Source organism: Vulpes vulpes, chromosome 15, assembly GCF_048418805.1.
Source record: "Vulpes vulpes isolate BD-2025 chromosome 15, VulVul3, whole genome shotgun sequence".
Taxonomy (NCBI): Eukaryota; Metazoa; Chordata; class Mammalia; order Carnivora; family Canidae; genus Vulpes; species Vulpes vulpes.
This window is the reverse complement of record NC_132794.1, coordinates 35784918-35807732: the sequence shown is the minus strand read 5'-3', so window position 1 is coordinate 35807732 and position 22815 is coordinate 35784918.

The following is a 22815-nucleotide window of genomic DNA, read 5'->3' as shown; positions in this document are numbered from 1 at the left end:
CTACAGTCTTCGGGGTACATTTTAGTTTATCTGATACAAGGATGGCTACCCCTGCTTTCTTTTGAGGACCATTTGAATGGTAAATAGTTCTCCAACCTTTTATTTTCAGGTTGCAGGTGTCCTTCTGTCTAAAATGAGTCTCTTGTCGACAGCAAATAGATGGGTCCTGCTTTTTTATCCAGACTGAAACCCTGCGCCTTTTGATGGGGTCATTAAGCCATTCACGTTCAGAGTTACTATTGACAGATATGAGTTTAGTGTCATCATGATATCTATTCAGTCCTTGTTTTTGTGGATTGTTCCATTGAACTTCTTCTTAAAGGGGAATGTTAAGAGTCCCCCTTAAAATTTCTTGCAGAGCTGGTTTGGAGGTCACATATTCTTTCAGTTCTTGCCTGTCTTGGAATCTCTTTATCTCTCCTTTCATTTTGAATGAAAGCCTTGCTGGATAAAGTATTCTTGGTTGCATGTTCTTCTCATTTAGGACCCTGAATATATCCTGCCAGCCCTTTCTGGCCTGCCAGGTCTCTGTGGAGAGGTCTGCTGTTACACTAATACTCCTCCCCATAAAAGTCAGGGATTTCTTGTCTCTTGCTGCTTTCAGGATCTTCTCTTTATCTTTGGAATTTGCAAGCTTCACTATTAAATGTCGAGGTGTTGTACGGTTTTTATTGATTTTAGGGGGGGATCTCTCTATTTCCTGGATCTGAGCGCCTGTTTCCCTTCCTAGATTATGAAATTTTTCAGCTATGATTTGTTCAAATACATGTTCTGGCCTTCTGTCCCTTTCAGCGCCCTCAGGAACCCCAATTAAGGTAGGTTTTTCTTCCTCAGGCTGTCGTTTATTTCCCTTAATCTGTCTTCATGGTCTTTTAATTGTGTGTCTCCTTTTTCCTCAGTTTCCCTCTTTGCCATCAACTTGTCTTCTATGTCACTCACTCGTTCTTCCACCTCGTTACCCCTTGTCATTAGGACTTCTAGTTTGGATTGCATCTCATTCAATTGATTTTTAATTTCTGCCTGATTGGATCTAAATTCTGCAGTCATGAAGTCTCTTGAGTGCTTTATGCTTTTTTCTAGAGCCACCAGTAGCTGTATAATAGGGCTTCTGAATTGGCCGTCTGACATGAATTGTAATCCAGATTTTGTAACTCTGTGGAAGAGAGGACTGTTTCTGATTCTTTTTTTTTGAGGTGAGGTTTTCCTTCTAGTCATTTTGCTCAGTGCAGAGTGGCCAAAAACAAGTTGTATTGGGAAAAGGAGAAAAAGAGAGGAGAGAAAGAAGGAAAGAAAAAAGAAAAAAGGAAGAAAAAAAGGAAAAAAGAGAAGAAAAATAGAAAGAAAAAGAAAGAAAGGGAATAAAAAGGGTGGGGGAAGCAATCAGAAATCAAAAAAAAAAAAAAAAAAAAAGCAAAAACAAAAACCACGGGGGAGTATCTTCCAATTCTGTATACTTTAAGTCCCTTGACTTCCCCTGGAACTGGTCCATCTAGCTGGTCTTCTGGGGGAGGGACCTGTTGTGCTGATTTTCAAGTGTGAGCACTTGGGGGAGCTGCTCTGCCCCTGCCTGGTGCAGGGCTCAGTGGGGGGTGTTCACCCCGTGAGGCCCCAGGAGGAACAACTGCAGTGGCAGGGCCAGCTCTGCAGCCCTGGAGTCAGCTCCTGCAGTAACTCCGGGGCTCTCTGTCTGCAGGGCCTGGGGGCTCCGGGGCGGGGTTGCTGATCTGCTCAGCTCGGGGCAGGAGCGTCCTCGCTGTCCTGGGCCCTCCCGGCCTCTGCCTGTCCCGGGGGAGGCCAGTTCCTGGGCTGTGTCCCGGCGCCCTGTGCTCCAGGGCCTGCGCTGTTGGATTCGCTCCCGCCCCGCAGCCCCCTCCGCGGAGCCGCCGCCCGAGCCCCTCCGAGCTGCTCCGGGTCCCCCATGCGCGCTGCAGCCCTTAGGGAGCTCGGGGCATCTCCCAGGGCGCAGGTGCCTGTTAGTGTCCCCGGAGCCCGAGGGCATCCCCGCCCTCCTGGGTCCTGCTCCACCTCCCTGGAGGCCCCTTTCCGCGGGGAAGGTTGGTGCAGCTCCTGCTCCTCCGGGCCGGGGCTCTCCTGTCCTGGGGACACTCGCCCAGGCCTCAGCCCGGCTCCTCGCGGGGCCCCTCCCCCTTTGGAGGCCTTTTGTTTCTTTACTTCTTTTCCCCCCGTCTTCCTACCTTGATAGAGGCGCGAACTCTTCTCACTGCAGCATTCCAGCTGGTCTCTCTTTAAATCTCAGGCCAAATTCGTAGATTTTCAGGATGATCTGAAGGTTCTCTAGGTACTTTGGTGGGGACAGGTGACCTGGGGACCCTACGCTTCCGCCGTCTTGCCCCTCCTCCCAAGATCCCTTTAATATAACCTAAGAGTCTTCATAGATTATGCCGTATACTCAACTACTCATATTCTCAAATCACTGGTGTTTATAAAAGGACATCATAGAATTCACTTTAAGTAAAATCCACAACAGAAAATTTATGTCTCAAGGAAAAAAATTATCTTGTGGCAATTTCTTTTAAGCAGCTTAGAAATCCTGCTCCAAAGAAATCATGACTACATGGTCTTATTACTAATTTTATATGAGTTGTCTATGGTTATAGTATCATAATTGTATTACATATATTGTATGTGTTATATATAATATACATACATTTTAATTGTATAATTATTAATTCTAATTATATATAATTATGGGTTATAATTAAGATCAAATTAAAATTTTCATTAGGAAATTATTGTTTAAATGCGTAATTGCATTTTTAATGTTGATTTATAGAAACTCTGGGTATCTCCTCTATACATTTAATATTGAAATATTTTACATCGATGGTAAGTTTAGGATTAAATGGAAATGAAGCTAAGCAGCTGTTGCTAAGATTAGCAGTCACCAGTTCCTAATGTTTTTGTAGCTATAGATGCTTCTATGTGTATGCTGATATATATTCATACATATTATGTCATACAATTTCAGAGGTTATTTGGGGGGGGGGCAGAACACATTAGTTAAAATGAATCCAAACACATGGATACTTCTTTTTGATACTTTATTTTTTAATAAAATTGACAATCATTGAAGATATATGACATGTAAACCACAGTATTTTCTATTAAAAATACCAATATGAATAAAATATGGTCCCTGAGCTCTAGGGCATCGAAATTAGGGGAATAATCAATGTACGTAACTAACCATATCTCATAGTTATTAGGCCAGTGACAGTGATGGCGGCAAAAATAATTAGTTCTTTCTTTGACATTTGGAATGGCTATCCACGAAAAGGCAGGTCATGAAAATGAGTATCATTCCACTCACCTGAAATAGACAGAAGAGAAATGTGAAAGACCATGAGTCGAGCAGATATACAAATAAATAGGGACTCTGCTTTATTTATGTTTGCATCATTATGGAGTAATACAGTTTGGGGCATAAAGCCAATATTAAAAAAAGTACAACATATTAAGGTTATAAGCTCACTAAGACAGAAATAGAAGAAAAAGTTGGTAGAATGAATGTTGAAATGACATAAGACTTAAGAAATAAATTAGGGAAAGGTTTTTATTGTCAGTAAACTCTATTAAAATATACAGAGTCTTTCCAGTAGGCAATATGAAGTTCTAGAAAGTATTTAACTGTGATTTACTATGTTTTAATCTATGAAATATTTAGGTAAAGAAAGTGACAACATGACTTGCATATTACAAAACCAAGGACATGATGTGTAAAGGAGGCTGTTAGTACTTCCAGTATGAGAATAGGACAGAATAGATGAGAGGAAGGTGGAGAAAGTAGGGTCAAAACATATTTTGAGAGAAAATCAACAGTAGATTTTTGTCCAAAGCATTGAGTTCATTTATTTAACAAACATTTTATCAATCTTTATAATATGCAGGAAAATGCAATCCACAGTGGATATATGACTCAACCACTATCCTTAAGGAGCTAAAAATCGATTACAAATTTATGAGGCAGAAATCTCAAATTATATTCTAAAGTGACTTCAGTCAGCTATATTCTAATCTAGGTGTTTCCATTTTGAGGTCTTTTAGAATGCAGATTTTCTTTTTATTATATTTCCTTTATGAACCTGATCTTTAAATTGTATCTGTAATCCTTCAAAAATACAGAAGCATAATAATAAATACTGCCTTATCCTTTTACCATATAAAGTAACATATAGTAAAATGCCATGCACATCCACAAAGTAATGGAAAATACATAATCAGTCCAATTGTGCAAGGGAAGCAAATCAGGTAACGATTTTTGAGAGTTTTTCTTCTTTATGCACATTTTAGTGAATGCTTTTGTTATTTTTATTTTTTTTTTATTTTTTTTTTTTTAATTTTTATTTATGATAGTCATACAGAGAGAGAGAGAGAGGCAGAGACACAGGCAGAGGGAGAAGCAGGCTCCATGCACCGGGAGCCTGACGTGGGATTCGATCCGGGGTCTCCAGGATCGCGCCCTGGGCCAAAGGCAGGCGCCAAACCGCTGCGCCACCCAGGGATCCCCGCTTTTGTTATTTTTAAACACCATGTAGGAATGTTACCACTTACATGCAAGAGGTTAGAACATTTGAAAAATGTTTGTGAGTGTGTATATATATGTGTGTGTGTATATATATACATGTGGTTCATATATGTATATAATTTCTTGTGTAGAACATGTCCTTTTACACATTCAACCAAAATATAAGATGCTACTTTTCTTTCCTCAGCAACACTTTAGTAAATTCAAGTAAATGTGAATTTACATATATGAAAACTATTGAATTTCTAGTTTTTTGATAATCTATAGTCAGATACTTATGTAAACCACAGTTTTGTATAATGAATAATATACTGGAACTTCTACCATTTGAACAAATGATTATTATTTCTTGGTTCTAGTATAGGCTCCTTATAAATCTTTCTAAGGACCTGTTGCTTGATGGGTGAGGAAAATACATTAAAATCTGATTTTATGGAAATTTGGTTTTTATATTTCTGTTGTATTTCAATTATATATATATATAAAACATCAAAATAGTGAACTTCTTTATATTCTCTTCTACACAAAACTGTCAGTAATTTTTGTCTTTCATTCTAAGGATTTGCATTATAATGATTCTATAAATCTTTCTTAACTCCTGCAAGGATGGCTGATCTTTAGAATGCCATTGAAAATGAACTTGTGGGACAGGTAATTCCTATGTGGCAAACCTATTTGCACACTGCCATCAGCATGCAATGACAAGATATAAAAACTGTCAGAGCAATTCATGTGAAGAACATCACACCAAATAACATCATAGAGGACCTGTGTAACCAATAACACATTTTTCCTGATCTCTTTAATGCTACACATATAATAAATTATTCACCTGATTGTATACTATAAAATATATATTTTATTCAATGTGTTTCTGTAAACAACACACACACATACACACACACACACACACAGACCACAAAGTTTCCAGTGCATTAAGTTCTAGTGAGAAGAAATATGAGACACAGGCAGAGCCATAGACTCCCTGATACAGGCAAATCTTTTTAACCCATGGCACCACTGTAGTAGTTGTAGCCAGCAATTCCACAGACACTTAAATCTAAATTAGTTAATGGTCCTTGTCAGCATCCTGCAGTTCTAAGGATGCCGCAAAGTATTTTCTTTCTTCCAGTCACAGAGAGCCTTGACTGGAATGAAGGATATTGAGGAAGTAGGGCATGTGTCATCGATGAAATATATTGGATCTCTAATGTACATCTCCTAGAAACCATTATTAATCCCAAGTTCCTCAGCCTGAAAATCTAGTAGCTGCCAAAAGGAAATAGTGGTAGTGGCCATTAGAGTAACCCAGGCTTAAAAGTAAATGTCTTCCAGGCATGGACAATTGATAGCTATAGCTCAAACTGAAAGGTCTACTTACTATAGGCCTATTTTGAAACAAAACTAAATTTCAAAAAATGCAATGATTTTATTACATTGCAGAGTCTAGTTACATGTGTTGATCTATTGAAAAGGAAATATTTATCTGCTGTCTAATCCTGAGGAAGTTACCAAACATTTTTGGCCCCAGTTTCCTCTTCTCTAAAATGAGGATTTAATGCATTACCTATAAATTGTTATGAGTAAATATTTTATGTATTTTTAAAGCCCATGGTGCCTGGCACATAATGGGTATACAGAAGTGCATGGCAAATGGAGTAAAGATAGAGTTGGAAAAGCTGACCAGAAAATTCAGTCCAAGTATCTGTTTAACTTCTGCCATGAGGCAGATGTAGCCCTCTCATTTAAGGCTCAAGATTCTTAGACAAATTGCTTAATCTTGGTAAACCTCATCTATTAAATGGAAATACTACTTGTCTCATAGTGATAACCCTGAGAATTAAAGGTGCAAGTACCTGTTATGTAGTAGATTGAACAAAATGGATATTCAGCATGGAAGAGGTAATATTATTTTAGCTTCTATTGTTACCAATTAGTGCTGGGCTTATCTCTAGGTTTTTTTTCCCTTGTCATCCTTGTGACCTATGTTGAACCTGATGCAAACTTCCATCAACACTTTAATAATAGCAAAAGCCTTCCCAAGCAGTGCTTATGCAGCACAGGCCTTATGGAAAGGAAACTGTTAAAAAGAAAAAAACCTCAGGATACATTTCCAGAGGCATGTCTGAAAGTATAACACAGAAAGCTACTTAGAATCAATGACTTTTGAAAAGTGGAGAAGACTTACTCTGGTTGAATTCAACTTAGAAGTTGTTCTTTTTCTATCAAATGCAGGAGCCAAAGATTTATAGAATGAGTAAGATGCAGGTCCATACAGCACAGAAGTATGGTTAGTGATGTCTCTACAGTTGAGTTTGAAGAGTGAGCAGTTACAAAGCAAGGTAATGAGGTTAGTATCCAAGCACCACCATAAGAAAATGACCATCTTGATTCAGATTAATTTGCTGAGAAGAAAGCGATCAGTTGACAACAGAAAACATTGGTGAAAAATAAGATATTCTATACAGGATTAGGTAAAAACATTGATCTTAATCACATATAGCCAAAGAGTACCAATTTCTTTATTTAAAGAACTGCATGCTAACATGATAGCTATGCTGAATATTATGTGGCATTATTTGAGTGACAGTGTGTATACCATGTACATATATATTGTGTGCATATGAATTGCACAAAACTAATATAGAGAATATAGAGGCAAGCAAAGAATATGTTTGAAGGGTTAATGAGGAAAATAAAAAAATAAAAAAATTGAAGGATCATGTCAAGGACATCACGGATAAAGGACAAATGGAAGAAAATATGACAATTACAGGAGAGTTAACTAAATTTCCTGTTGCCCCTTCAGTGGACTACAAGATAGAAGCTTGAAAATAAGCATAATTAAAAATCTAGATGAATATAAGTGAGACCAGAGATCCACAAACAGCCACGATAGCATTGTTGAGATAATCTTAGGTTACCAATAAATTGAAAGCCGCATAATTTCAAATACCAGAGTGTAAAAATCCAAGAACCTTATTGTAGTAAAGAAAAGGGAGAGCTCTAGAATACATTGAAACTGAATTCAAAACAGGACAATCCATTCTAGTTGTTTTATTTTTTTTTTACCTTGAGCATTTTAACCCTATAATCCTTATCAATTTGTTTAAGAAATTATATATTCAATGTGTGTCAAGATACATGATGAAGATGTAAAAGCCACATTTCCTATTTTTAGGGAAATCTAGTGAGGTAAGGGAATAGTGAGCAGATACTTTAGTATACTAAAGTATTATAAATGCTGGAGGGGGCTTTAATCAAGGCATAGGTTTAAGGGATTAAATGTGGTTAGGTATTTAGGTTAAGTAGATGTGGTTAAATGTGGTTAGGTATTTAGGTTAAGTAAAATCTTAGCTAGACTAAGAAAGCTGAAATTAACTAGGTGCCAAATGTCAGAAGATTATTGTTTGAAGATGAAGCCATCTGTTTAAAAGGTATAGAAGTATATGTAGAAGATGGCACTTTAAAAATTCCAAATATGTCCATATGAATAGAGCGCAAGGATGGATGAGTTGAAACAGAGAAAAAGCATGTCATGATAGGTAATTTGGAATTAATATCAAATCTGTAGGAAGCCACTGATGGATTATGAACAAGGAGTGAGTTTTAGAAAATCTGTTGGATGATGTAGTAAATGTGTTTGATGCTGTGCCCAGATAGCTTTTTCTAAGCAGTTGGACCTATTCCTTCTCAGAACTGTTGCTGCTGCTGTGTTAGCTGCCCATGGCTCAGAGTTGCTCCTTTTTAAAAAGTGTCCTCAACCATGGTGACCTGACATACTCAGAATGTTATGCTCCCCCTGCCCAAAGGAGCTCCATAGGCAAAACGACTAACACAGAGAAATACAAGGTGGTACAATGGGAGCACTAGCCCTGTGGAGTAGTTAATTCTCCAGCACAACTTGAGGATTGAAGGTGGGCTTAAGCAGAGACCACATCTTGGTTTAGCTCTTCTTTCCTGCTTTATTTAGAATCCATCATTTCTCTTCTCTGGATAGCATCCCCTCAGTGAGCTGTTTGCACATGAATTTCCAATAAAGAATTAGCTTTTAGAGAAACCAACCCAAATAAGTCATTTTATGTATAAGATGGGCCAGAATAGAAAACAAAACAAAAAATTACAGAAAAGAGTTAATTCTAAAATCCAAGTATGTATGGAGTTCTTATAAAGATGAGAAATAATGAGGACCAGAATAAAGGAATAGAACTTAAACTAGAATAGATAGGTATAATTGCCAAGATTGTTGAAGACTGAATTGACAGGACTAAAAGATATGGGCTAAGGAAGAAAAAAAATATAGAATAGGTGTCTGCATTGGGGGCAGGAAATGAGATCAAAGGATGAAATAGAAAAAAATAGAAATAGAAAAATATAAAATCAAACAAGAAGTTCCTGTACTAACAAATAATAATGGGCTATGAAGTATATGATTAACGCTGCTTTCAATTTTCATACCATCGAAGTTGGAAAAAGAGTATAAGAGAACAAAGCAAATGGAGGAAATTTGATAGAGGAAGAGGTTATACATTAAGTTTTGGATGCATTCAGTAGAATGTTGAAAATTCTAGACTGGACTTGAGAAAACTGACAGCAATATATTCATCTACAATGAGAAGGTACTTACCCACACTTGGGGAGAAATTATTCTACTCTATATGCAAAAACACTAGGCTCTGCCCCTAACACATATACCCAATAAATTTCAATTTCCCCTTTTCATTCCAATGCCCTATTCCTGTGATTGAATCTGATTGTATATTGACAAATAGAAAATTCTGTTACCAGTTTGCACAATTTGCCTTATTCCCTAGTATCAGTGTTCTTGAACTTGCTGTTTGCTACTGCTCAACTTTTCCTTTTGGGTCAGGTATCTACTTCTAAACTAAGGACTCTATTAGCCTCAGGCCTTCGGTTTTACTATTACCTGATCCTTTCAGCCAATTCACTACAGGTTTTCTTTGTATCCTATCAATGATCAATAAACAATTTGCCTTAACTGCCAAATATAATCACTTTGTCAATCAGTGTATCCTATGTTAAGCTTAAAATCCTAAATTCTTTGTGTGAATAGGGTTAGGTGGGAGGAAAACTTGCCATTCTCCATGAAATTCCCTAGACTGTAGTCACTAGAATTTTATAGTTAACAGAGATACAAGGTAAAATATAATAGATATTTAAATTGTTTTTAGTCCCTTAATATAAAGAAGAGGAAACCAGGGCCTGATGAATAAATGGTATATATAAAGTACACATGTTAACTCAAAAAAAAAGTAGACTTATTATTATATTTGGATTGCTATAGCTTCCTGTTTGGCTATTTGGATGTCATATAAATGAATCATTGCCACAACTTCATATAGGGAAGATCCAATTCCAATAGCAGCATTACAGGCCAAAAAGGCTTGTGGACTGTACAGAAACAGTAAGTTGAAGAAAGATATCAAACACATGAGCCAGAAAGAGACTTCGCAATGAGCACATGGTAGCCAAGTCTAGTTTAAGAGGTCCTGGGAAACCAGAACATGATACCATGATGTTTCTTTTAATCTAGAACAGATGTTATGCATATCTCTCTCAAGTCAGATCATTAAAGGCAGATATGGAAACTAGAACCTGAGTGGACCGAGAAGATTGAGATTGAGATTGAGATGCTGACTCATAGTCTATCCTTCTGCTCATAAGTATGCTTATAAAGCCTCGCACATCCTCCATGTATACACACACACATACTACACAGGACTCATCTGGAAGAGATAGCTATCTAACAAAATTTGCTGTGTCCATGTAATTTATATCTTTCACAGTATTTTAAAAGGGTTAAACAAAATTTTTGTATTATTTTTTGCCTATGACTAATACTAAGAAATAGATTTATGTCATTACACAACATGAGTGTGCAGACTTTCACATACAAATAAAACTGAAATAAAAATTATATTACGTATCCTATTTCTATTTTATTTTCCATTCTTTCTTTTTTCTCCTTTTTCAATATTCCTCTTCTTTTTCTTCACCTTCTTTCTCCCTTTATTTCACCATTTGTTCTTTCTTTTATTCTTTCATTAATTTTTTTTCTCTTTCACCTGAACCAACTAAATTAATTTCATGACAAATAAAATTATTTCATGACCCTCATGAAAAAAAACACTGTTCTGGGGACCTGACTAGATATAAAGTAGCCTTTTTTACTCAATAAGCAAGTAAATTGAGAAAAAATATGGAATTGCTAGGAATAAAGAGGGAATTTATTAAAGTAGTTTTGGGATAAAGACCTAGTTCCCACTTTGTTGGAGGAATATGATAGCTGAAGCTAGAGTAGAGATTTGTACAGACAAGAAGATTTACAATAAAAAGAGAATAATTGAAAACATAAAATTGATATATTTTCATTTCACCCTTAATTAATGCTCCTTTTCACTCTTCCACTATTAAGGCTAAATCATAAATTTTATCACCCCTAGCTGAAGGACATAGGATTGTGATGTCCTTAATAAGATAATAGACTTGAAAAATCTATCTTTAAACCAAGAAAATTGTCTTTTAATTTACTTCATGCTTCATTAGTAAATCTTGAAACAGAGTTGTGGAAATAAGTCTTAAACTCTTTACTATAAAGAAGATAATGTGTCTGAGATTCAGGATTAGCCATGGACCTTGAGTGGTAAGGAAGAAAGATGTCAGATAACACCTAATTTTCTTATATGTATGATTTATGATCTAAGAAAAATGTCCAAATCTTTCCTTTATGTGTCTTGGTACTCAGAAAGGAGGTTTCTATTCTTAGTGGTTCTATACACCATGCAGTGAATTTAAGAAAGTATAGTTAACATGGCAGAGATAAGAAGGTGATGAAGTTTTTATAAGAAAGCATTAAGGATGGAGTAGCATAATCCTTAAATTGTATGTATTCTAGGTATCAGAACTAAGTTTAGGTCCAGAAAGCCTACTATTTAAATTTTTATGAGCGTGGATATCCAGAACCAACAGCATGGATGAAGAACATTATAATGTTCCTATTAGAATTGAAGAAAGTCTGTGTCTTCAAAGGAGCAGCCAATAAACTCTACCAAGCTCAGGGAGATCAATTAACAGCAGTCCCACAAACCAACTGTGAATGCCAAAGAATGTCCTGAGAAGACCACTCACCTCTCAAAGACAATCAAACCTATAACCAAGAACCAGGATAAAGCTTTAGAGTTCCCCTGTCTCTTACATTTAAAGATCATAAAAATCCTTTCTACATTCCCTTAGAGAAGAGCAGAAATAATTAAATTCTGAAGATTAAAGATTATGCAAGCTACAATTTCAGTTTATTAGAGGTGACAAAATTATATATTGGTCAGGACTAAATTCTTCCTGAACCCAAACATAAGGTTCATACATTTCTGGTCAATTTAATCAAGACAAAAGACCAGCAATTTCTCTATACATACAAGTTGTAGTATAATTCATTTTGAGACTTCACACATATCGGAGAGTTAACTTTTGTGATCATGTATAATACTCAAGCCCATATACTGAAATAAAGTTAATATTCCAGAGAAAGCATTTAAATCTATTGTCATTTTCAATTAATCCTTTTGTTAATAAAGCATAATACCACAGATGTATAAATTCTCCATTTAGTATGGTTTTTCTCCCAAATAAAAGGGATTACCTTCAAGACTGCTCAAATGGCTAATCCACTTATGCTGGGTTTTGCTGCTAATCTCTTGCTTAATTTTTTGCATGTTCTATAAAGAATGCTACTACATAAAATTATACTGATGGGAAAGGATTCTTAGGTCATAGAGTGATTTCCTTTGCCTTCAGCCAAAACTGAAAACATATTCTAAAACATAGTTATTTGTCAATACTAATATGTATCTCAAATTTTACAATATTAATTATGCCACTGACTACACTGAATTTAAATGTAAGAATATTTGGAAAATGAGACCACCTCTTTATCAATAGTCCCTTTATACCTTTCCACATTTTTTACCAATTCATTGAAATAAGAAATTTTTAATTTATTATTAAACTTTTAGTATTTTTCTGTTTTTTTAACATGACATTTTAGCCAAAATATGAACTACAAATACACATTTTATTCTTCATATTGAGTCATATGGGATAAATTCATGACTTGTAACACTGATCTAGAATAAAAAGCTTGTATGTCCACATGTGCAGACACACCCCTGAGAATCCAGAGACAGATTTCAAAAGTTCACATCTAAATGAGTTGTGAGATCGGGATTGTATTATTAGATATGTGGCAAAGAGAGGTAGTACTGAGGAGGTCACCATTTGAGTAGTGAATAGATGTTCATGAAGGAACAAACAGCAGATATTTGTGGCATTCTAGGCCAGAGAAAAATCAAATGGCAAAGTTCTGAAATGGGAGTGTAACTTTTGTGTTTGAAGACTGGCAGAGATGTTATGTTGCTGGTTCGGAATGATGATTAGATGAGTGAGAGCAGAAGTAACTAACTAATAACCATATTGTACCATCCTTGGCTTTTACTCTGAGTGAGATGGAAAACACTGGAGGATTTTGAACAAAGTAACTTATATTTTATCATGATCAATGTGACTATTTTATTAAGAAAAGATGGAAGTTCAGAAGGCAGGATACCAGTAGATGCCATTGCAGTTCCCAAATCATTGAAGAGTCTTGGAAAGTTTGAGTGTTCATTCTATATTTTTCTGATTTTCCTTTTTAAATTGTTTTAAACTTATGATGTATTTATTTATTAAATTACATTTTTAAATGATCATATGTATTTCGTCATGCACATACTTCTGAGTTGAATGAACATGGTCACTGACCTCAGTGATGTTGGAGATTAGAAGAAATACTTTAACAAATATATTCATATTACATAATAATTGAGAAATTATATGTCCAGAAGATCCTCTTTGCTCAAATAACTTGAATTAAAATGAGCAGGGGGCTGTCAAGATAATGATAGAGGCAAAAAAAGATAAAGAATGTCAAAAGACTGTGAAGACACAGAGAGGGAAAAAGATCATGGTATATTCCAGAAATTTAATGAAATCAAAGTGATTGTGAGCACAGGGTATAACGACTAGAAGGCTGGAGATGAAAACAGGTATCAGACAGTAAAGGACCTTTAGATTATTGTGTTAATTTTTTATTTTATCATAAAAGAAATGAGACTTATTGAAAGAGTTTGGTAAAGAAGTTATTTCATTTATTTTTAAAATTAATTACTCTCAGAGCTCTCTGTGGAATTGAATGGGGATACAGAAACAGGATTTGACAAAAGGAAATGAATAAAAGAATCACTGCAGAGATCTGACAGTACTTGATTTCAAGATCTATTATAAAGCTATAGTAATCAGAACAGTGTGCTATTGATGAAGAGTAGACAAATGGATCACTGGAATAGAATAGAGCCAAAAAATAGACCATATTAAAAAAAAAAAAAGGCAACTGATCTTTGACAAAGGAGCAATGTCAAAACAATGGATAAGAAGAAAAGATTATTTCACTCCTGAAAAGACTACCTTATTGTATGATTCCAACTGTATGACATTTGGAACAGGCAAAGCTATGGATACAGTAAACTTTGAATCAGTAAAACACAAAACAAAACAAAACAAAACAGTTGTTCATCTATTTTCTTTCTTAAATTCCACATATGAGTGAAATCATATGATACTTGTCTTTCTCTGACTACTTTTGCTTAACATAATACACTCTAGCTCCATCCATGCCTCTGCAAATGGCAAGATTTCATTCTTTTTGATGGCTGAGGAATATTTCATTATATATTTATATATGAATTAATAAGAGGGCGTGTGTGTGTGTGTGTGTGTGTGTGTGTGTGTGTGTGTATCAGTCAATGGATATTGGGCTCTTTCCATATTTTAGCTATGGTTGATAGTGCTGCTATAGACATCAGGGTGCATATGCCCTTTTGTTTTGTTTGGTTTTAAGATTTATTTATTTATGATAGACAGAGAGACAGAGGAGGCAGAGACACAGGCAGAGGGAGAAGCAGGCTCCAGGGATCCCCGCATATGCCCTTTTGAATCAGTATATTTGTATCCTTGAGTAAATATCTAGTGATGCAATAGCTGAGTCAAATGGTAGCTCTATTTTTAACTTTGTAGGCAACTTCCATAGTATTTTCCAGATTGGCTCCTCCAGTTTACTCCTACCAACAGTGTAAGACGGTTCCTTTCTTCACATTCTTACCAAAATACAGATTTAGTCCATATCCACTCTAAAACCCATCTAGTTTTTGTTTGTTTGTCTCAGAGAAACATACTGCATTGACATACTGTATTTAAAAGTTGCAGAAAGCAAATTCCAAGAATGGCAAGGGGCTCCTGAAGAAGATGTGAGAGAATGTACCTAAGCAAAAATAGGTAATGATTATTAAAATATAGTTACTAAGATAATATGTTACTCATATAAGAATAGGCAAATAGTACCATAAAATAGAGGTCTCTCTGTGCCTCTCATGAATAAATAAATAAAATCTTAAAAAAAAACAAAGATAGGAATATTGATGACAAGTATTTGAAATATGTTTAATTTTATTAGTCACCTAGAACACATAAATTAAACTGTAGTTTTATACCTATTTATGAACACATACCAGTTCACAAAATCTAAAAATATGATAATACCACAAGTGGTTAAGGAACTGGAAGAACAATGCATTTATACAAGTCCGGTGATGGGAATTTTTAAAACTATTCTTCTATTTTCTAATAACATTGAGAACAAACATACCCTAAAATCTAGAAATCCTACCACTCCAAATATACTCTAGTAGGTGTTTGGCAGAAATGCACCTGGCAACCAAAAATATTGTTCATAGTAGCATTATTTGTGACAGTAAAATATTTCAAATAGCTCAAATATCCATGAGCATTTGAATGCATTAATTTGTTTTGTGTATTTTTGCAATATAATATTATAAAACAATGAACATGGATGAGTTGTATATATAGTTAAAAAATAAATACTTCAGTGAAAAACATGAGTCACAGATGAATCTGTTTTAGCCTGAATCTATACGTTCATAAAGTTTGAAACAAAAATAAATAAATATATTTTTTCGGCATGCAAAATTTTGTGGCAAAACTCTAAAAAGTAAACAATGACAAATGGAACTCTATTTTAATAGTAATTTTTGAAATGTAATTTACATATCATACACTTCCTTAATTTAGTGTATAGTTTATGAGTTTATTAAATTTATGCAATTGTGCAATCATTACCACAAACCAGTTTTAAAACTTTTACCTCAATCCACTGTTACCTTTGTGACCTCCAAAGTTAAACAATATTCCAACCACAGTTCCAGGAAATAAAAGATCTTTTTTCTATCTCTATAGTTTTGCCTTTTCTATAAATTAGATATAAATTAAGTCATATAATATGACAGATTTTGTGTTTGGCTTCTCTCATTTAGAATGATATTTTTGTGATCTATCCAAGTTACTGTGTTTATCAGTGTCCCTTTCTTTTTACTGCTGTGTTGAATTCCATTTTAATGGAGGTTGCATTGATTCTATAAATCAATTTTAAGATAATTTCCAGATAATAGTAATAATAAGTACTTTTATATCATAAGTATGATATATCTGTCCATTTTTAGGTCTTTTTTTCTCTCAGTAACATTTTATACACTTTATTGGTATTGTATGTCATTTGTTCCTATATATATTTTTGTCATGCTATTGTTGACTTAATTACTTTTCATTTCATTTTTTTATTGTTAGTAATACACTTAAATACAGTTGGTTTTCATATACTTATTATGTATCTTATGATGCTGCTTAATTCACATACTGGTTATAATATATTTTTTGTAGGATCTTAGGACTTTCCACATTCAAGATGATGTGATTTAAAAATAATAAAAGTTTTATTTTTTCATTTCTAATCTTTATATTTTTCTTTTCTTATTGCCTTTTTTCATCCAGGTAATTTAGTACAATGCTGAATAGAATTGATGAGAAGAGAAACTAGCTTCTCAATCTTAGGGGGAGAGTTTTCAGTCTTTCATATTTATTGTGATGTTAGCTTCAATCTCTTTGTAGCTGCCCCTTATGAGATTGTGGAATTTCCCTTCTGTTTCAAGCCTTCTGACAGTTTTATCTGAATGAATGTTATATTTTGTCAAATGTTGCTTTATCTCCTTTATGCTTTCAAAATGACTCATTAATTGAATTTTTATTATCCTCTCTCTTGCATTCATCTTGGTTAGAGTATATTATTATTATTATTATTATTATTATTATTAGATATTGCTAGCTTTTTCCATGAATATTCTGTTAAGAGTTTGTGTATTGTTGTTCATAAAGGATATTATTTGGATTGTAGATCAAGTACCAGGAAAATTGTTTATGCATCAAATTTTTTTGTTATTTTTAGTTTTTAAAATAAACCATTATAAAAAATAATCAGTGGTGAGAAAAGATACTTGCAAATATACAGGTATATCAAATAAGCCTTGACTTATTTTAAAAATGGGATGACAATTTTGAATAGGCTATTATAAAGCAAATGAACACTGGTTGTTAATATAATATGTTGGCAAATTGAATTTAAATAATTAAAAAAAGCAAAGGGATTAATCTGTGAGAAAATAACACAGACCATTAAATGGGGAGACTTCATGTTAAAACACTCTAAGTTCCTTGAATTGTTTAAGAGAATGGCTTTGCTTTCCGGTTACAACCCTTTCCTTAAAAAAGCACTTATAGTGCAGAGTGATTTCTGCTCTTGCATGAATGGCTTCTACTGTCTTCTGCATGGGCAGCAGTATTCCATGGCCATCACCGACCCCCGTCACCCTAATTTGGGTGTTTCCTATTAGTTTCCCAGCATCGCTGTAAAAAAGTACCACAAACTGGAATGGCATAAAACAACAGAAATTTCACAGATCTGGAGGCTAGGAGTTGAAACAAAATGCCAACATGGCCATATTCCCTCTGGCATCTATTGAAGTAATTCCTTCTTTTCGGAGGACACAATTCAACCCATGCCAGATGGTATACTCAGTGAAACCCTTCCCATAAATATCTTTCTCTGCTTTGAGGACAGATTTCTGACAAGTTACAAAAGGATGGTTTAGAGCAAATTTCAGCAATGTGGTGCCACACCAACGTCTCTGCCTTCCACTGAGGATTGTCCATCAGTAAAAGTAGAGTGGAACCTCATCCTTGAACACTTCATCTCGGCCTTAAGCTTAGTGGTATATTATAATGTATGCGTGTAGCAATATATTAGAATGTACTGTGTATGATGTGACATGATTATCTGGTATTCCTATATTCTTTAAGAGTTTTATTTACTTTCTACTAGCCAATCTTTCTAATTTGAGACTCCTGCTACGATTACTTACATTAAAATTTTTCTATTAAATTATATTGTTTTCTCTCTTCAGATTGTAACCAAACTTATATAAACTAAAGAGATATAAAGTAGTATAGAACATCTAAGTAATAAAAGGGAACACGGAATGTAGAAATATTATCTTTAGCACATTTTGTGAAGGCAGTAAAGCACAAGAAAAGAAAACAAGTTTTATATATTAGGGTGTTTAAGATAAAATCAAGGAAGTCTGTAATGGCAGTAGATATATATATTAAAATCAGCTAAAAAAGAAAAAAATTATTCTAGTTGAGTTGAAAAAAAAAGCAATCAAAGCAATACCAACTAGGTACTTGCTTTCTATAGGGAATACTTTAAAAATATTTTTTAAATAATAGCATAAAAGAAGAGTGTAAGAATGTATCTCAGGAAAAAGTAAAGAAACAATGTTGTAGTAAATCTAATCCTTTTATTACCAAGATAAAATAACATTTAAATTGTGTATATGAAATGCAAAATAACCTTAAAGGTATATAAATTAATATACTGTAATCAAAGGGAGAAATTGACAAGTTCATAAACAGAGTAGGAGCACAACACTACCCTCATCAACTAACATGTCAATTGGCAAGATAGAATATGTTAATGATATAGTTCATAAAGTATAAAATACACCAGAAGGCTTTAATTTTCACAAGTAAGCAGCTTAATAAATTTTCATACAAATCAAATTCACTTTTGCAAACATTACCTGGATCAAGGGGTTGAATATCTGCATCTGAAGAGGACTCCTTATATCACAACCTCCCCTCCAGTAGTGACCATTATCTTGATTTTTATGAGTATAGGTAAGTTTTGCTTGTTTTTTTTTTTCTGTATATAAATAACATCATAAGTATGTTTTTTTTTTTTTTTATCTTTTGTCTCTGGCTTCTTTGGCTCAAAATTATACTTGTAAGATCCATCAATATTTTTGCAAGTACTGGCGGCTCATTTGTTTTTATTGCTTTTACAACATTACATTGCTTAAATAGATTATAATTATTTATCCATTCCAAACTTGATGAATATTTGTGTAGTTTCCAGAGTTGTTTTCTCACAAGGACCATGTATATTGAAAATTTTATTGTGTGTCCATATCTTTGCCAACATTAGCATTTTGCTTTATGATTTAATTTTGTCATCAAATTCAATCTTCATTCCTATGATCACTAAGGAATTAGAGCAACTTTACACATATAAATAGGGCATTGCCCATTTGGATGTCCCATTTTGTGAGGTGTCTGTTCAAATTTTTTCCTCTTTTTCTACTAATACATGTAATTTTTTTCTTAACTTATATGGGTTCTTCAGAAATTCTTCATACAAGATCTTTCCCTCTAAGTTATGTACTTAAAAGTGTCTTTTGATGAATAGAACTTAATTTGAATATAGTTCACTTTATTTTTCCTTTAAGCTTAACCCTTTTATTTCCTATTTGAAAAAACTTATTCAAAACTGATTATTATAACACGTAAAAGCCTTATTATTTATTATTTTGCCTTTTCACAATTAGATCTACAGTCCATTTAGAATCTATTTTCTTTGTACGTTGTGATTCAGAGGTCAAAATGTGTGTGTGTGTTTGTGAATGCGTGTGTATATTTTTGCATGACTAACCAAATGGCACAGTTCCATTTATTGAAAATACTATTCACAACCTTTTTAATGGTATTGTTATTACTTTCATTATACAGGCTCTCTTAGATCAATTTCTGTAGTCTAATTCCATTGGTAGGATTATATTCCCTTGTATCAATGCTATCCCATCCTGTTTTTATTCCCATACCTTTATTGTCAGTCTTGATGTCTGGTACTATTGTATATAGAAGATTTGACCAAAATATTCAACATATTTGATCAAGTGGGCATTTAGTCATCCCCACTTCCAGGTGTTAAAGAAGTTTTAGTTAATTTAAGTACACGAGGGGAATTATTTTTTAAGTCACCAAGTAATAATCTAAAGAAAAATAATTTACCAGGAATTACAACAGACTGTATCATACAAAATATTTCTCTGAACGCAATTCAATAAACTTTTAAAATAATAACAAAAAAGAAAACCAGATTTTATTTTGGAGACTTCCAATCACAAGATAAATAATTTATGACATAAAACATCTTAAGGGGAATAGTAAAATGTGTGGAACTGAATAATAAAGAAAATAATAAATGCCAAAATGTGTAGCATGCATCTAATGCAGTAGTGGTACTTAGAGATAAATATAAATATTACATAAATAAAATATAAAAAAAGATGAATTTAAATAAGCTAGGCACTCATAAGAAAGACAAAAAAAAAAAAAAAGAAAGAAAAACAAAAACAAAAAACAGTAAACCCACAGTAAAAGGAAAAACAAAATAAAGCCAAAAGCAGCTACAATTCTGTGAAAAACCAAGAATCATTAGGCATGATAAAAGCAAGTAGAAAGATTTTTGATTCAAGCAATCTTCACAAATTCCTAAGCAATGTGTATTATTAGCCCTACTTCATAGAAAAAAAAAAAAAGCTGGGCCTTGGAAAGTGTGTTAAAACCAGTTAATTCAAATAGTAGGTGTAGGAAATGGAGTAAAAACCCAGTTCTAGATCAAAAGTTGCAATATGTACTTGTTTGAGGAGAATATTTAGGGATGCCTGAATCATTCAGTGGTTGAGTGTCTCCCTTTGGCTCAGGGCATGATCCTGGGGTCCTGGGGTTCCTGGGATCCAATCCAGCATTGGGCTCCACCTAGGAAGTCTGCTTCTCCTCTTGCCTATATCTTTGCTTCTCTCCCTGTGTCTCTCATGAATAAATAACAATAAAATCTTCAAAATAAAAGAGAATATTTAACTGGACATCCTCATGTTTATCATTATTTTCAAACAAGCAGACATCACCAATATTTAACAAGCCTAGTTTTGGGAAGGTAAGAATTAGAAACGACAATACCACAATTCTTAAGAGTAAAAGTTATCAGTAATGATGATTTTCTTTTGGGAAAATTCATCCTCCAACAAAACAGCAGTTGGATAAATCAGAACAGTGCATATAGAAGCAGACATGCTTCTGGGTGAATATATATGAAATTATCTTCCTGATTAGAGTTTTATGGACATAAATCTTCTGATATGAGTGATGATATTTAACCTATTGTATAAGCATTAATCATTAATTTCAAATAGAACACTATTACTTAAAAAAATACTCAAAATATTGTGTAAATGCCCTTTTGCAAAGACAGAGCAAACTTGCAAACGTTTTACTAAAATGTTACACTGAAATTGAATGCCTACCACTTATATATCTGCAGTAGTCAAGACATGAATATTAGCAGGTATGAACAAACAGAAGAAATCAGTTATTTGTGTATTTGGAGGGACTGAAACAGAAATTCAAACAAAACAGTACTTTGTAGGTTGATTAGGTTATGCCCAGATTTTTTTTTTTTTTTTTTGGTAGAACTTGGATGGTGTGTTGGTCTGAATTTAAGCATAAATCACTGCAATGTAAACACCCTAAGTAATACTAGGGAAAAATAAGTTTGCTTCTTCTCTCTCATACACACTCAGTCACACTTTGGAAACTTAAATATTTCAAAGAACTTAATGAGCCCATTTAAGTATTCTCTAAAATGTAATCAGATAAAAGTAAGCCATATATTAACAGACATGAATTTAAATTCTAGATCTATTTTCCAAAATGAAATAAAGTTTCATTCATTCTGCCTTAAAGATTTGTCCTTAAACTAAATGAAGAATTGTCACATTAGAAGAGAATTCTAAATTTTTTTGTTCAAATATCATGTCTAGAAATTCAAAGTTATTTAGAAGGTCTCAATAAAAAATATGAACTAAGGTTAGAGCTAGAGAATTATTTAGAGCTTCTCTTAAAATTCTCCTCATAGAGATTCTTCTTCTCTTTATATTCACTTTTATTTTGATTTTGGTTTTCTAGCCTAGGCTATTAAAGTATATTTGTCAGACATTTGTCTAAATGTTTCCTTCAAAATTTTATGATGAGGAATTCAAATTAGAAATGTAAAATTATAATTCTAATATATATTAGTTTTGGCATAGCATAATATCATTGAAAATTCTGGTCACTAAGAAGCTACAAAAATAGGACTACCCACCATCCCTGTTTTGGTACAAATTTCTAACAAATTCTTAGATGATATTTAAGATACTATTGCTGGTCCAAGGAACATATGCTTAAAAGCACCAGTTTAATAAGATGTTAGTGGAAAGGCTGAAATTTTAAGAGCCAGTGACTGGTTTGCAAATCTCTCTCCCCCTCTTCTCTCTCTCTTTTTCCCATCCACCATGGAAAACTGCAACTTCCACATACTGGCCTCTGTGTTAGTAAGCCTGGATCTCAGATGGAGGAGACATGGAAGGAGAGCCTGGGTGATAAAATATACATAGCATATATTTAATAAGAATGAGAATTCAATTTTGTTGCTTCAAGTAACTAAGATTTACAAGTTGTTGGTTTTCTTAGCATGCATAACCTAACCCAAACTCACTGAAAATTATGCTTTGCAATTTTTTTAAACATCAACATTTAAAAAAAATAACTGACTATAGGCAGGAGAAAATAATTTCTATATCTCTTTCTTTTTCTTGTCTCAGAATTAAATTTGAACTCATTTCTTTAAATTAACTAAATTAAACTACTTTCTACCTTAATTTCAAAGCATATAGAAAACAACTAAGTAGGCAATTATGTATATTAAAATGAACTACACATTTTTACATATAAAATTTGATAAAAATTGACTTTAGTATTATTTGGTAAAAATATGCTTTGGGGGGATCCCTGGGTGGCTCAGTGGGTTTAGCACCTGCCTTCGGCCCAGGGTGTGATCCTGAAGACCTGGGATTGAGTCCCAAATCAGGCTC